The following is a 16,706-nucleotide window of genomic DNA, read 5'->3' on the forward strand; positions in this document are numbered from 1 at the left end:
AAGAAAAGTAAGCCAAGCTGCAGGTGAATGCAATTACTGTTTATGAAAATCATGACATATACTGCAACCACTTAATTTATAATTACAGAACAAACATCCCACTTATCAGGGCTATATGAGAAATCTTCATATGTAATAAAAAAATGGAATAAAAATTATGACAATTGCATTTTTTATAGCATTTTCTTTTAGCGGCCTTAACCCTAGATTCACCCTCCATACTGTATAGGAAAAGAAAACACAATGAAAGTTTGCCAGCTATGGATGTGCAGAAATACAACGCAAGGAAGGAAAGAGGAAAGTTTTTTGGTCTGAGACATTTACATACATTGTGCATCAAGCAAAGGAGCTAAACATGTAACTGTCTGGGAGTGTCTGACCCCCTGGGTAAAACAGACTTACAAAGGCCTGAAACAGCAGTAGAAACAAGGATTTCACACTCATACAGAAGCTCAGTAACTTCTGTGCATTTCAACTTTCAAGCATCATACTTAATATTAACAGCATAGTTTACTTGAAGCAAGAATTTTCTTTTCTACATGGACTGATTAGGAACAAATAGAAGTATAATTCAAAACGGGCATCTTGCAGATTCAAACAAAACTGCACACAGGTTTTATACAAAATCAGTTTTCACGCAATCTAGTTTCTTCATGGAGAAAGCATTCTATAAAAAATGTTCTGGCTGTGAGGAGAGATCTATCTCTAAATACAAAAGAAAGAATAATTCAAAAGTTTTAGAGTGGTCCTGTTAACACTTGGAAACAAGAAAGTTTACATAAAGACATTAAACTATTGCCAGAAATATCTCGTACAGTTTGATGGATTATGATTGATAGACAAAGCTTACTCACTGTAGTAAAAATTGCCAGTTGCCTAAGTAATGGTGATCTCTGCTCAATTAAACTCATGGACAGAGAGCAATTCTTAAACACATATACACATAGGTGCCTGCATGGATATGCAAAAACACATATTTGCACACACCCTATTTTCAGAAGACTGAAAAAAGTAATGAGGATGACTTCAGCAGAAGGAGAAAAAAATGCAACAGAAAATTATGAACAGAGAGTTTTAAAGAAAAACTTTGAGGTAACAAAAAAAATTAAATATACAGCAACCGAGGAAAGGGCAAGTACACAATTTTGGCTGGTAATTAATCCTATTTTGGATTACATAACTTAATGAAAATTCAAACAATTTTGCTGTGGTTTAACACCAGTCAGCAACTAAGTCCCACACAGCTGCTCACTCACTCTCATCTGGTGGGATAAGGGCAAGAATCAGAAGGGTAAAAGTGAGAAAATTTGTGGATTGAGGTTGAGAGAGTTTAACAGGGAAAGCAAAAGCCACACACAAAAGCAAAGCAAATCAAGGAATTCATTCACTGTTTCCCATGGGCATGCAGATGTTCAGCCATCTCCAGGAGGACAGGATTTCATCACTGGGTAATGGTGACTTGAGAAGGCAAATGCCATCACTCTGTACATCTCCCACTTTTTTCTTCTTCCCCCAGCTTAACTGCTGAGCACAGTGGTCTGTGGTATGGAATGTCCCTGTGTCAGCTTGGGTCAGCTATGCCCAAACCCCTAGCCATCCCCTTGTGCATCCCCAGTCTACTCGCTGGTGATGTGGGGTCTGAAACAGAAAAGGCCTTTATGCTGTATAAGCCCTGCTCAGCAATAATTAAAACATCCCTGTGCTATCAGCACTGTTTCCAGCATGAATCTAAAATGCATCCCCATGATAGCTACTGCAAAGAAAATTGCTTCTACCTCAGCCAAAACCAGCACAAATTTAAAAAACAGTAGGAGAGCAAGGAAGGGACAGAAGTTTGCAAGTGTAGAGAGAGGAGTGAAATGAAAGACAACAGATAATAATTATTTAGAAAATAGTAATGGATGTGAAGCATACTTGCAAAAAGACGGAGAATTATGGTACCATAATGATGGAGTATTTTCTAATCCATTCACAACTAAGGATATTAGAAAAAACATCTGTTACTCATAATAATTTAACTTAGGAGGCCCAAAAAATAATCTTTCAGGAGTTTCGAAAGATCTCTATGAAAGAGTCTATGGAGATCTCTGGCCTGCTGATGCTTTTTAATGACTTGAGGAAAACAAGAGCAAGAGCAATTCCTGCAGGTCCAAAAAGTTCTAACTCAATCCACACTCTGAAAGCATAAGCAGCATGTCTACATGCCAGTTTCCTCCACTAGCTCTATTTTTACCTTGCCATGGTGAGAACCAATGAGACGAACCACAAATCAGGGTTCTCTCCAATCTTCAAACTCTTCCTTCTTCCTGTTGTAGACAGGACTGAACAGCTTTAAGGCAATGGCAGTGTGTGGGAGACAAGAGCATACCTTACATTCAAGGGTTGCCAGCACAGCTACAAAGTGCAAGATGAAACCAGCACACAGCTGCACCGTTTGGAAGAGTTCTCAGTAAAAAGATACAGAGTTAGTACCTGGCAATGACAAGTGGAAATTTAAAGCTTTGGTTTCAGACACTTCTGAGATGTAACTTTTATATAGAAGAATGAAACTGAAAAACATATATAATAAAAACCCTTAAAATGTACAGTACACACCATGAAAGAGAGTTTAATTTCTAAGTATTTACAGGAACTAACTCCACTTGAATTTAACTTTGAGTTAAGATTACTCTATGAATGTTCTCATTTTTCCAGAAATTGCAATAAAGTTTGTGCATATGTTTTGTTTTTGATGAAAACACAGCTCTGTGTAAAAGTCTGCTATTTGAGAGCTCAGGTCTTAAGATGATCATAATACTTATTGTACATGGAGATATACTCTTTATGTATGCAATTGTAGCCATTAAGATAATGATTTTCTACAGATTTACACATGTCCTCATTTGAAAGCCCTACAATAGGTCCAGACATGAAAGGTTTTACCAGTACTCAAATCAACTATATTAAACATAAGCATATTAATTAATGCAGAAGAAAAAATGCAAAGGTAAGGATCATGGTGAAGAAAGTTGTGATCATACTCCAACAAGATTAGCCAAACAAACCGGAAAGAAATGATGGCTGCTCAAGCACCTAAAATACTTTTGCCAGTGGCTCCATTAGTACAATGCATTACAATCTGTGGACAGTGGAGGGTTTCCTACAAAGTTCAACACCCATGCTTGCTATCAAAAATTCCGGGAAACACAGGAGCTTGCTTTCTTGATTGAAACACTATTATTTCAGTGCTTATATACTCTACAAGGTATGGGAAATGGAATTCAAACAATGTGTCACTATTATCACCTATCTTCCTTGAAACAGAATCCAACTTTCAATAAGTATCCATAACGACTGAATTCAACTGCTTGTTAGTATACAATGCTGAATTCCAGTGAAGATGCATTGGAAGTGAGGGCACTCTGCAGAGCGTATTCTGCACTTGGGTGTTCTGCAGAGCCTTTCAGGCAGTGGTATGTATAGAGGAGTCATATGTACTTCTCCAGGGTGCCAGCTGCTAGTGACCCCCATCCCATATCACAGACAGCAGGGCTTCAGGAGGTTGTGCTGGGAACCAAAAGCCATGCCTGCGGAAACACAAGCTCGGGTCCTGGAAAAGTGGAAAGCACTAGGAAGTACTGCCACGCAGATGATGGCACAAACCTGAAGCTTCTCATGGCCCTGTGGTGCCCGCTGGTACAGATGCTGAGCCTCAGCCATTGCAGCCCTCTCAGCACCTGCCGTAATCAGCTGGTGAAGAAAAGGCCACATGAGCCTCACGACACATCAGAGTGAAAGGGGCCTTACTGATACAAAACTCTTAACTCTTAGTGAGAGGGAATTCTGTGGTCCACTGTATGTTTCTTAATAGTCTTAAAAAGTAGTGAGTTCCTGCAAAAAGTTTCAGTACAACAGAATGAAAGATTAAAAAACCCCAAACCCTAAACCCTATGGAGACATTTTCCACAGAAATGTACGCATTGAGTTCAGTGTCAGACCAACACAGATCTGGAATTACAATTAAGTACCAAACAGCAACTCACTCTGAGATGTGAAGACTGTAACCTTGCCTTGACATTAGCATTTTCTGATAACCTAATGGTATTTACCAAAAGAACAATGTTGAGAACTGCCCAGCTGCCATTAGAAAAAGGTTTTCACTGAGCAAAGATGAAAGACAAAAGATGAGAGTTAAGACAAAGTCGATGTCACTATGTGTCTCAGGTAAATTAATGACTGCAATAGACAGTGAATTCTGCTGCAACTGTTGGTCGAGAAGAACACCTGTCCTTAGCCTCTAGCGTCATGAGATTACTTAGTTTGGTTATAGTTAAAGGCTACCAGAGGCTGAAAGTACTACTTAAAGTGTCAGGAGGAGGAGCTGTTCAGGACGCAACCACCTCCGGTACTGGTTTCATTAGAAAGACTTTAAAACACACTACCATTCATGAAAAAATATGAAAGAGATTTAAGCTTCCTTGAATTTGACACATGATTACAACTGGCTTGATAAGTCTGTCAACTATTACTTGTTTCTTACTTTTGCGAGATGTCATCAGTCAGGCAGATTGCAGACTCTGAATATCACAGAGGCCTTGGCAGCTAAAGAAGACTAGATTCAGGAGAACTGAAGACAGGTGAAGAATATTGCAGCACTAGAAAATGAAGGCTCGTGCCCACCAACCCTATCAGCCTTTGGGCTCACAAGAAAACTATGTATTTGGAGCCAGAAAAATGTCTGTGACTCAAAATATTTTGCAATACGAATGACCCCAGAGCTATGAAAAGGAATAGGGAGAAGATCCCTGCCAGTGAACTTAAATGACTGGGCTACAACTGGAAAGCTGAGTGAAAATACCACCACTGAATATTATGTGACCAGCATAGTCTGCTTCTTCCACTGGTCAGCAGATGTTGGGTATGAACTGGAGGATAAAGTGGCAACTTAATTCTCTGTTAACAGAACACTGAAGATTTTAGCCAGGAAATATAGATCTGTACTCAGAAAACAGTTTATCACCTCTGCTGTCACTCCTCTTTTTACTATGTCTTCAATGGAGAAACATCTGAAGGCAGAACAGAATAAAGCCATCCTACGGCATCTAAATGACAACATTTAACCCTCACAGCTAAACATTAGTCTGGCAACACACTTTTAGACTTCAAATACCTTTGTAAAGCACCCATATTTCTGTTGTGATCCTACATCAGTAACACTGACAACAACTTATCTGAGGGGCTTATTCGAAAGGATGACAACAGCACCTCTCATGAGCATGAAGTTCTGACTCATCAGTCCCAGTTTTCTGCCCAAAAGAAAGCCAAGGTCTCTGGATTCCTCTGTGTAAGGTACATACTAAGAACATAGGCTATAAACTTGAAAAAGGGCATCTCAAATCGACTTTTACAGAAAAATGCACAAAACTTGTTATAGTATGTGTGACATTTAACAGAATAAGGCAGCCATTTTTTTTCAGAAGGACAAACACATGTATATCAAGATTGGGACATTTATAGTCCAACCCACTAAAGCTGAGAAGGTCAGAATAGAAACTGAATGTTACTTCATTTTATCCTAGCTACAAATAGTATGTCAAAAAGACATAGTTACCTACATAAATCAATGCTGTAACTGAGACCAATTGCCTAGATACTTCCCAGGGTTATCAACACACATGCAAGCAATGCTCTGATTGATAAAGTATCATGTGCATGGTGACTATGTAGGGAATTTTGGGGGGCCAGAAAAACTAATTCCTCGCTTCATCCCAGTTTATGAAGTTGTGCCAGCTGCACTCTCAGGGCTAAGAAGAACAAGGGGCAACTGGGAAAAGGGGTAAAACAAGCCCTTGTTAATACAGATTAGTACAAGAAAATAACCCATAAAGAATAGATGGCAGGACTAGGCAGAAAAAAGCTCTGATGTGATATAGAAAGTCTTCTTCATAAGGTACCAATTCTCTGAAAGAAATACAGGATCTTTTTACCCTTCTCTGTCACGAAAATGAATACTTGACCTAAAGCTGCGGCATTAATAAACAAAGAATTCCTCCAAGACAAAGCAAAATTAAAGTAGGGAGAGAGAAAAAAGAGATTTTGTCTGGCTTGAGCAAAGTATAGTTGCAGAGATAAGCAGAAAAGCAAAACCACAAAGCAATACAGTACAGAGTACTACATTCCTTTATAACAGTTTAATACTTTTAATTGTGGCAAATAATCATGTTTCACACTTATTAATTGATCATTTCATAAAGCCCTTTTTCTAACATCAGTTGAAATGGAAGTGATAATGTCTGTACTGGGAAGGAATTCTGTACATAATATTCTATCAGATTAAACCTCAGTAACTTTATGAATTATGAGCTGTCAGACACTTTTCTCACCAGCTACAGAACACACTTCTTAGAAATAGAAGCTATAATTAAGACAACAGATGTTCTTTGTTGGCTTCTGAAGCATGGATAATTTTTAAAAAGCAGCCAGTAGTTAAGACAGTATTCTGCTTCCCTCTATGGGTGAGCTTTTGCAATAGTCCTTTTCCAAACAGAATTGAATTTAAGGTTTGAAATGGATGCAGCTCTTTACAACTATTATTAACATGATCAGAAAACATGAGTAGTACTGTTCTGAAGAAAAAAAATTAACTAAATACAATATTCTGGCATTGAGTACACTGCATTATAATGCCATACGTAATGCATAAATTGTTTTGCAAGATACTTCCACCCCCAAAAAACAAAAATGAGATGGGAAAACCACCTGCTTATTCAACCCTTCTTTCAAGGATCTGTGGGATAAACAGAAAGAGTAAAATAAGAAATAAGCAAGAATGTAGTAAAAGATGTCTTTCTGCTTGTAAGTGGAGAAGGCACTTGATAAGCTGAGGCGAGCAGAGTGGGGGTCAGGATAGATACTGCTGGAGTTGAAACCCAAACAGGCTGGTGCTGGGGCTCTGACACTGCTGGCTCCCAGGAGAGGCACATCTCACCTCCCTCACATGGTCTGGAGCATTGGCACAGCTTGAGGCTTCTCATGCTTTTCTCAGGCGTGGCAGACTTGCAAGTAATTCTTTCTTAACCTTCACTCTCAGGGATAACCCCAAGCCCTGTGTGACATGCAGAAGCAGAGCAGTAGAAGAGTTCTCACATTCCCTACAAGCATCACTTTAAATGGAAGAGCAGGTTAATGTCTCTAAATAGAACAAGACAGCATGGACTTGAGAGCATGATTCCTAGGACAGAGAAAAAATATTTTAATGACCCAACACCTGTTTTTCATGTCTTGTTGACATCTGCATGTTCCCTGCCAGAAGTTTTCAGTCAGAGATACTAGCAGAAGAGAGGTGAACTGTGATGTAAGTACTGTGATGTAAGTACTGTGATGTAAGTTACTGCATCATCACATGCAAAGAAAGGATGACAGAGATGGCAGAAAGGAAGGAATAGGATAGGGTCAACCAAGTAGCTGGACCTTGAGGCTTGTTTTATTCCCTCCCCCCCCTTCAGGATTGCTGTTCCAGGACCAGAAAAGAGCTGAGATCTGCAAGAATTTGAGTAACTCAGCCTGCTCAGTTTTCCTCAGAGACACTAACTGACAATTCCAGTTTCTGGCAGTGGTTTGACATGAAACCATACATGCTATCAAGAAGGGAAATATGTAACACTGAATGTTCAAGTGTAGTGTGGATAGTGCTGGCGTGAGGACAAACAGCACATTCCACTGGCAGCTGCATCTTATGACTTACTTATCAAATTCCCAGTGCTTCAGTGTTATTATTGCCATTAAACATCCAGATTTTAGTAGTGGTACATAGAAGTCCTTATTAGACAAAATCTTGATAGTTCTCTAAACAAAACCTCCCTTACTGGTATTATGATTAACTAAGCATTCCCTTAGAACTGATGCCAGCTGCCTTCCCTCAAACTACCTCATCTTTCCCAAGGATATTTATGCCATGATTTCTATTAAATTCTGTACTCTAGACTTTTTTAAAATAAAGCAACAGTGAAACTTTAGTAACAATATAATTTATTCTACAGTGACTAGATGTAGGTTAGTAAGTTTACACAGTATTTTTGTTACAGTCTACAAGGCATCAGCAGAAAAGCTCCCTCTGTCTGACGCCTGCAATACTACACAGATGCATCAACAAAACTACATTATAAGAGCATCAAGACAGCCATCATGGTCAAGCACTCAAGACCACAAAAAACTAAGGCTGCATGTGCAATTTCACTTCATGCTTTCATGTCTTTTCATATAATGACATAAAATTTTTCCCATGAATTACATTGCCCATCTCAGTGCACAAAGACCAGAGGTCTCAAGGGACAAAACTCAGCTCAAGAACTGAGTAATTTAGTACCCGGAATATTATGCAGATTGTACAAGGACACATGGTCATGCACTAGGCTTACATTCTCCTGTTTACTTTCCTTTTAGAACACAAATTTTCTATCCTCTCATCTCAACATGGGTTCCCATGTAAAAGTACTTTGGTCCACAATTTGTTCTTGAGTTCTTCCTACAAAGTGGGAGAGGAAATTATATTTGTTTTTTTCTGGAAACCTTTGACAGACAGGAGGGAGGCAATTGCCTGTCTTTTAAGGGAGGGAATGCTGAGGTCCATCTCAAGAGGCACTTGAAAATTTTGGTTCTCGCCAGCCAGTGGAAAGTCATTGTGAAATGATTTCAATGACCTCCATCAGATAAAACTTCACAGATAGTGCAAGTTCATGTGCTGGAACAACTTTTACTTAAAATGTACTCACATGTATTTTCTTCTGAGTAGTTTGGTGCTATCCTACAAAGATTACTAACCTCAGTTGCCTTTCCACATATAAATGGAACACAAAGAAATGGTTCTCCAGTAGCATCTGCTCTTTTTTTTTAACCAAGAAGGGCTGTGGATGAACCTTCACTGTGAGATACCAGGGTAGCTGGAATACTGTTGAGAATTACCTGTCCCATGCCTACAGGATCCTTGTTCCTTATTGCTGTTTCCTTTTTTCTCTTAGTAACATAAAGTTTCTTATGCAAGGCCATCGCAGGTTTGTGATAGTATCCCTGTTTGAGAAGCACATTTAAAGCATTCTCTTCTTATTCAATAATCCTAATACATAAAAATCGAGGGCAGTATGCTGTTTTGCTCTGAAAGAATACTTTGTTTTGCTACCTTTTTCCTGTAGAGAAACTAATGGGGGAAGAATGCCAACAAAACCCTGTCAAACTATCCAAAGGCAAGAAATCTAGAGGAATAGAATAGGCTCTTCACAACTGCAAGAAAAAGATAATGTGTATTACTATGCTCGAGAAGTCAAGTTGTTTAGATCTGGAAGATTTACATAAAAGAACTGGCAGAAGCTGCTGACAGATAAAAGTCAACACTGCTCCTTCATCTTTTGGGAATTATGGGAAACATTTGTAAGTACACAGAAAGTTAAAAATAATGAGTGTATAGCAGTCACTCAGAAAAAAAATGCAAACAATGGTAACAGCTCTCCAGCACCAGGACTTTTATTCAAAAAACTAATGCATTTCAAATCAAACATTTTTCCTCCTCTAAAAAAAACAAAAGAAAAAAGTAAAAGCTTAGAGCTGTAGCTGTAGCAACAGAATACAGCAATGCTGAAAGGCAATCTTATAAGAAAGTAAAACTGGGTTAATCCTTACAGCCATTAAACCATGGGGTGATCTGACATAGATACAGAAACAACATTATTAGGAAAATCCTGGACTGAATCTGCAGAGAGTTAATCCCACCATCCTCTTTACCTTCAAATGAAGAAGAAAACTCTAAGTCTGTATGTAATAAGATTTTTTGACCTATATCATACTCCTTTCGAGATTTCTCTGCATAGCAGTATCAGTGTTATTTCCTTTTTGAAATGTATTTCCCACTTTCAAGATGCTAAACAAAAAGGATGTAATGCAAGATGAAGTTCATGTATTTAATGCATGAACTTAAAAGATCTCGCTTTCATAAATCATTGTTTGCTCACACTCCACTGCTGAAGTAGCTTTAATTTAGACCTTAGCACTTAATGTGACAAATTAATCTCATGAACCTTTACCAAGCTGTCAGGGTCCCAAGTGGTTAACTAACTGTAACTGGCCAAAGGCCTTCATTTGTGTACTGACCAGCACACTGTGTTATGAAATTCATATCTTGCAAAACCTGGTTATAGGAAGCGTATAAGAAAATTGAAAATAACAGCAAATATGGTGCTCATGAAAAACTGGCTACATTTTTACATTACCATCTGCAAGCCAAAGATTAACTGAAGTCAGGGTAAGAAGGTATGGAACAGGATTTCAATTTGCACTGGGAGCATTTAATTGCAAAAAGACCAATAGAAAGAGACAAAGCCTCTCTAAGAAAACCCAAACACTTAAAATTTAAGAAATCCTTTTGCAACATTACAATGTTAGAGTGTCTTGTGGTCTAAAACAAAAATGTCTTTCTCTTGAAAACCGGCAGTGTGTTTAAAGGAGTGAGACTGAGAAGAATAGGACAAAGTAACTAAAAGAAATACTTTCTAAGTGATCTTGGAAAGTGTAAACTGCAGAAGGGCAAAACCAGAAAAAACGTAAATCTGGTTAAGAACTGGAAGCATGTTTAGCTCAGGTGGATAGAATAAAAGCAGCTCTTTCATGAAATAAATGAGGGAGGCAGAAGCTCTTTTTAGGTCCTCTACAAAGACCCAAGAGATGAGCAAGAAGCTCTCTGATCCATTGCTTCTGTTCCTTACTTCTGCTGCCTGGCAGCTGCCCTACACTGACCTACTCCAGAACAGTGCAATGTGCTGTAGACATTCTCCAGTTTCGTTGTAGAAAATTCATAGGTAACAGGATCAGTGCGGTCTCTGAATTTACAGGACTACCAAGTATATACATGAGAATGCCAAGAAACACTAGTGTCTTGAATATATAACTGCTGCTAGTGTACAGATCTCCTAGAGGCCACACACCCAAAACACCCAAACCAATTCTTCCACCATCCTGCTCCTACCAAGAAAGTTAACCGTTTTTTGAACCCATCCGTATCTGAAAATATAGTGGCACTATCTATCTATACATCTATCTCAATTTCCATGTATGTACAGTGCTTAAAGCAACAATCACTCAGTTGACTAGGAATGTTGATTATAGGATGCAATAAAGAAGTAAAAATACATTCCTGACTTGCACAAGATACGATCAAACATGTGAAAAGGTCTTCTAGCTACGACTCACTAAGAAATGGGTGGATGTTTGTGAGGCTGAAAGGTTATTGGCTGGCTGGAGTAAGCCTTCTTCCACACTGGCCAACAAGGACTGAGAACTGGCTGCTATTCTGTCAAAATGCCAGGTATATCGTTGTTGTTTTACTGTCATACTACTGGGTGCAGGGTGGTGGGGGGCTTGGGGGGGAGAGAGTGAGAGAGAGAGGAAAGAAAGAAAGTTTTACATTTATGGGTTTTTTTGTTATTGTGCTCCAGAGGAATCCCTTGGTTATCTTGCTAGAAGAAAGAATCACTTACCTTTATTTGGCCCTAGCAGATGGGAACACCTCTTCCTCTTTTCATCTTACCTTTCTATTTTTATTTTTTTATTTATTTAAATGTTGGCCATGCCAAAAGGACAAAGGATATCAAAGGATATCTCACTTGACACCCAGATGGAAAATCCTTCCAAAAAAAACCAGTTCCCTGTTGCAAACAGGAAGAAGAGGAATACATTAATTTTAAACTGACCTGATTTTTCTAACAGGCATATGACTCCTTGTTTTTAAGCATAGTTCACATGAACTGCCTGCATGAAGCTGGAAAAACTTGTATTCTAATTAGCTCAGATGTGGCAACTTCAGAGAACTTTACTGAGCCTTTTACAAGATAAAGCTCCTCAAAAATGGCAGATGCAGCAGACAGCTGGTGTAACTCACTTAAGCATTGCTATGCTACTACCAGGTACCTGTTTCTTACCAGACCTGCTACCTCCCAAAGGATTCTAGTCTTTCATGGTAAACATGGCTCTAGTAGCCTCTAAAATAATTTAGAAATATCAGTATGAGCAATCATCTAAACCTTGGCCTTATTTTAAGGGAAATTCCCTTTTATTTTTGGGTTTTGGTGGTTTGGTTTTTTTTTAATAGCATATTTCTTGATCTCTCAGGAGAGCCAGCCCCTCTGCTTCTCTTTTTCTTGTTTCACTACAGCAGTCTGCTTTTCACCAGTCAGCTTCCCACATTTCAAACCTTGCTCTCAAACTGAGAAGTCAAAGGTGAGAGAGCAAGGTGGCTGGTTATTCTATAATGGCATTCAGCTAGGAGTGAAAAATGCAAAGGACCAAATAAATTTGCTAATCTGTGTTGCCTGAGGTTGAGAAGGAAGACAACTCCACTGAAAAAGTGCAAGGCCACAGGTGCAGACTTCTCTAAAAACACATACTCAACTTCTTTGGCTGCTGCTTCTGAAACCTTGCAGGACAGTTTTGTTCTAAACTCGCATGTATAAAAACTGGGTTGGGGTTTTATTTCCCCCCCCTCCAGAATAGCTACAAATCATGTATCACAAAATTAAATGCAGAAATTTAACATATACTGGGAGTCAATAATGTAGTCTTGGATCATGCTAATAAAGACAAGAACAAAGTTTCAGAGCTTGTTACAGTGTCCACTTATGTCACAGTGTGACAGTGCACTGTAAACCTCCAAAAGAAGCTGCTTTTCTCTGTTTGTTTTTTTTTTTTGTTTGTTTTGTTTTTTCTCTTTTTTAAATTTGAGTCAGAAAATAAGCATGGATTAAAGATTTCTGACAAGCTGCAAACAGGTAACCAAATAATACTTAGCATAGTGGAAAACACAGTATTATACAGAACATTAATTTTATATTGAAATAAGAAGACTTCATGCTTTTACTTCTGCATGGCTATCAACTTGAGCCCAACAGAACAAATTGGAACCATATTCAAGTCTACTTTTTCCTGCTGGCTTTATAGCTTCCCAAAGCTTTCTGCACATTATATGTTCCCTCTCTTTTGCTCTCAGCATTTGGACTCTCTCCTTCAGGCATTTTGTAATCCTGCCAGCCAAAGAGCTGTGCTTTTACTAAGTAGATCTGCCAACTTAAACACCAGTCTCCTAAGGCAATCAAATAATGAAACACATATGTACGTACTTGCACATAATCTGTCAAATACCTCTCTAGCCCACTACAAATGATTTTTGCAATTCGGGGTTTTCATAGGAGCATGCATTCATACCTAGTTTTCAAAGATCAAATGGCACAGTTCTCCATAGTTCTGTATCTTGTTTGTACATTCAAACCCAATGACCCTGCAATTTCTGTATTAGCATCTAAAGATACAAAACCCGAAAAACTTAAAAACACAAAGGTTGTGCAGAAAACTTCATATGGAGTAAGTACATCCTTGAATTCATCCAACTTGGCAGAGAGGTCTGGTGCAAAACAGCACAGATTCCTCCATGGCAGAACACTCTTTCCACGTTTTTAGTGTGTCTGGAAAGTTAAGGAATAACCATTCCAGGTGTCAAGAGTATTTTTCATATCTCCCCCATTACTCATCCATCATCCACACTGATGTCTTGACTTCCACTTTCTAAACTAGTGTTTCCTGAAAGAGGAATCTAATGTATAATGCTAGCAACAGAGTAATCCCAGAAAAGCTTTGAACTTTGTCACATTAGGATGAAAGTGCACTGCCATACCTCATGATTAAATAAGGCTGCCATTTACTACATGGCAAAATAAAGATGGGAGCAAAAGAGTCTTCCAAGGAAGCAAGTTATTGATTAGTATCAGAAAAACTAAAATCAAGTTTCAAGAATGGTAATTTCCTTGTAATGACATCATTTGCAAAAATTCCTGCATTTTTGTGAATCACAACTATGATACAGCAAAAGACCTGTCAAAACTAACAGAGATGCACCATTAAAACCCAAAGCAAGAGTGCTCAAAACATGTGTCATTGAAACTTTCTATTGTGAGACATGCTTTACATGAACAATAAAGTACTGAGAACTTGAAACTTTGGATTTGCAGAATCATGAAAAAAGTGAGCTAACACTAAATTATGTTACCATATTTGTTGAACTTCTATATTCACTTTCTAGTAATTCTTTTTATTTTGATGCTTACATTTGGATTCCAACTGGTGCAAGAATAGGTATGCCAGGAAGATTTGTTCTGCAAGGAATCATTTTGGACATCCAGTACACAGTAACTGAAGCCATCCACAGAGTGAGCAAATGGTACTCACTCCTTGGGACAAAAAGATTTACAGAGTCAAACTTCATGCATTTCTGGTTCCTGGTTTTAGTTATCTCAGTGAAATGTAAGTTCTAGAGTTCTTATATGTTAAGAGGTTGTTAAGAATTACTCCCCAAATTCAGCTTTTTGAAGTGAAATCCACATGAAACCTCCTATGAATGACAAAGAGATTATAACCTTGAACTATCTTAAAGCAGTAGGTTTGTCTGGCAATGTTTTGGGGTTTTTTTGTTTGTTTTGTTTTTTTTTAATTGTCTGTTTGGTTTACCTCATTCTTTACAGGAATCATGATAGCAACTTTGCTTTTGCTCACAACCGTGTCCAAAAGATGACTTAGTATTTCTGATTATGAAGTTCTGTGAAACACTTACTAGTTGTATCATTGGAAAGAGCGGAGGTATCAATGAACAAACCTGTTTCCAGAGAGAAGGCTGAAGGCTGCGAAAAACAGGTGGCTTACGACCACAAACTCAACAACCTGAATGAAGCAATTGTAATTCAGTGAAGGAAAAAAACCTCAAAAAAAAACAAAGCAAGAAAAAGTGGAAAAATGGGCGAGGCAACTGTGTCACTAAAAAATTGTATCAGATGGCATACACTAAAAGAAGTTGTACTTATACATATGAACACAAATTCTAGATGCAGTTTTAAAATCTTAATGTTCTCCCACTGTAGTGTGCAGTTCATTCTCTATATGCACATGCATAGAGGGCATAAAACTCTGTATTCTAAACATAATAATTTGTTACAATAACAGAATATACAAATAAAACTGTCACCATATGGCTTCCTCAATTATAAAAACCCCCCATTACTGTCACATTAGTTACCCGAACAGGCAGCCCTAAGGAAAAAATCAGCCCTGACAAAGTATCTAGTAGCCTAGAGGAAATTTTTAACATGTACCAGTGAAGAGTTCTGAATATACTGGAAGAAAATAACTTGATGAAAATAAACTCTATACTGTCATCATCAATTACATTTATGTAGTTTCCCAAAAGAAAACATTTTACTACTGAATTCAAAATTCTTACCATGTAATGGACACTAAGGGTATAAAAATTTAAGTACAATAAATATGTACTAAAGGAAGCAGTTTGGACTAATTAGGAACAGGCTTTAAATTTAAATAGAAGTTATGAGCTCAAAACAGGAATTAGAGAGTGAAATTACATGCCCTGCATTAGCTCAGGACCTCAGAAGAGCTGCTCACAACAGTGTTTTCCTTATGTGTATACAAAATTTGTGAAAGGACAGTCAGACTCTGTTATTTATATCAGCATTTATGGTGTAGTATTTAATGCACATTCATATTTTATGCAATCTAGTATACTGGAATCTCTTCCAAAAATAGCCAAGATTTGTGCTCCAAACCCTAAAGACACTGGAAATTTTGCCTGACTGAAGTAAGAATAAGAAGCATAGGATATGTCCCAATGCTACTAAACCTTGACTATAGGTCTGATCCTGCTCCTTCTGAAGTCAAGGTGGATTTTGCAAAAAATTTAAGGGAAAGTAAAATAATAACCTACAGCTTCTTGTATGAACAAGTCCTTCAAGTAAATAAAGAAAAAAACAACCACGTATAATATTTTCAAGAACACCAGTACTTTAAAATAATTTTATTTTTTGTTTGCATCCAAAGGGATTTTGAATAAAGTATTTTAATACTCAATTTAGAAGAGAGCAACTCACATCAACAAGCGTGGGCATGTTCCGTACAAACTACTAGACAACTTACCACAGTATTTGATTGACTAGCTATTTAGCTCAAACAGACACTGAAAAAAAAAAAAAAAAAGCCACACAAAACCTCTCCAACAAAACAACCATTCTCGTCTTACTGGCATGTTCTTACTGTGTCATAATAAAACCCTACATATTTGTCTTAGAGGAAACATCTGGAGAAAAAGCATAACAGTTGGTAACTGTCTTCCCCTTTTTTGCTAAACTGTACATGCAATTTGAAGTCCTGCATCTTAAATCACTCTGGAAGGCACCAACAGGCCACTAGCTTTTTCAGTGAAAGTTTTAGTATCAAAAATAGATGAGACTTTCAACTTGCTAAGAAGCAAGATTTTATGCTAGTTGCTCTGCAGTAGACATTATTCAACCAGTCATTTCATATCATCCCCAAAAACTGTTTTGGTAATAATGGGATTGTGAAAATCTCTCATATCATATAGGGGGCTACAGCTTACACAGGTTACCCAGAAAGTTTTTAGAGTTGTCAGCACTAAGTTTGATCCTAGAGAAAGACAGAAAACCATGAAAGTCATGGAGAATGTGTGCTAATGTTTCAACCATCAGTAATAAATTATAAATACAGCAAAGAGAATTCAAACATTCATCACTCTGTGCTCTTGAAAACCCCTCACTTGATGAACAGAGATCCTTTATTTTCTGTTATTTCAGAAGAAATTTTTGCTACCTGCTGTTTAGAATGTGTTCCTTAAA

General features: G+C 37.9%; 1 protein-coding gene across 1 annotated transcript in view; it reads right to left on the bottom strand.

Annotated features, from left to right (window-relative positions):
- Positions 1-16,706, bottom strand: part of PIK3R1 (phosphoinositide-3-kinase regulatory subunit 1) — a 58,157-nt gene that overhangs the window by 27,027 nt on the left and 14,424 nt on the right. The gene's annotated exons all lie outside the window — the stretch shown is intronic.

The sequence above is a fragment of the Lichenostomus cassidix genome, chromosome Z (genome assembly GCF_008360975.1).
Source record: "Lichenostomus cassidix isolate B80296 chromosome Z, HeHo_3.0, whole genome shotgun sequence".
Taxonomy (NCBI): Eukaryota; Metazoa; Chordata; class Aves; order Passeriformes; family Meliphagidae; genus Lichenostomus; species Lichenostomus cassidix.